The sequence below is a fragment of the Aplysia californica genome, unplaced genomic scaffold (assembly GCF_000002075.1).
Source record: "Aplysia californica isolate F4 #8 unplaced genomic scaffold, AplCal3.0 scaffold00438, whole genome shotgun sequence".
NCBI classification, from domain to species: domain Eukaryota; kingdom Metazoa; phylum Mollusca; class Gastropoda; order Aplysiida; family Aplysiidae; genus Aplysia; species Aplysia californica.
This window is the reverse complement of record NW_004797708.1, coordinates 214,935-216,130: the sequence shown is the minus strand read 5'-3', so window position 1 is coordinate 216,130 and position 1,196 is coordinate 214,935.

Sequence of the window (1,196 nt, the reverse complement as noted above, 5' to 3'; positions counted from 1 at the left end):
TATTGAAGAGAGAGAGAGAGAGAGAGAGAGAGAGAGAGATTAGAAAGAACGAAAGGGAGAAAAGGGCAAGAAAGAGGACTTTAATCGTGTTTACGCATGCTTGACCGAGCTACAGATTCTATGGAAGCAGCCACTTGAATTTATAGCGGTGTCCAGTCAGCTCATTGTTTGGCGATACAGAGCGAATGTAACACAGGTCGTTCTTGTGTTGGTGCTTGTTGTGTGTGGGGGACCCTCATCCCGTTACTCATTGTACCATTCTAACATTGCTGGAATATCTTAGTTCTGAGGGGTTTGCTGGCGTCTACGGGCAATGGCCTGAACTTTGACGCGTTGGATGAAAGAGATGACTAAGCAAAAATGACTAATTATTGTTACTTGTGGGTAATGTGCAAAGAAAAAATAGAGGAGAGATAATGACAAATGGGGATAAAAATCCGGCGGCTCGACGTAAGGTCGCCAATTATTAATTGTAGTGTGCGTACCTGTGTGTGTGTGTGTGTGTGTGTGTGTGTGTGTGTGTGTGTGTGTGTGAGTGTGTGTGTGTGTGTGTGTTTGTTTGTTTGTAAGTGTGTGTGTATATGAGTGTGTGTCCATTAATAGTGCTTGTGTCTGTGTGAGACGGAAGAGATGGAAAGTAAATCATTACCTGCAAAAGGCCCCTAAAAGCCACCTTATCCAGACCTTATCTCCAATACAGATCATTGGATCAGAGGCATTCTCTGGCATGCTTGCAAAGGATCACTGGAGGAAATGTATCCAGTATGGTACTATGGCAAGGCCCAATGAAATTATTATAAATTTTTTTAAAATGCAAAAAGTCTAAAAGCATACGGCAGACTAGCAAAGGCTGTTGAGTATAGAGACACTTTTGGTGTATCTTCTATTGTGAAGGGAATTCATGTCTTGAAGCCTTTGCACAAGAATGCTTATAGGTGACCCTTTTGCCCCCCCCCCCCCTTTCTTCTTTTTTTCTGCGACTGTTCAATGAGACATGTTTCCATTTTGTATACACTTGGCCACTATGATCTTTTTGCCCGTATAATCTTAAGATTTGAGTGTTCATGCTGTGTTGAAAACGCTTTCAGTGTGTGAGGCAAATGCTTTCTCAGTACGGATCAGCTGGGTTAAGTACAGACTGTTATTTACGAACCAAAAAAAAAAAAGATCGAATAATTCGCCCCGTATAACCTGCT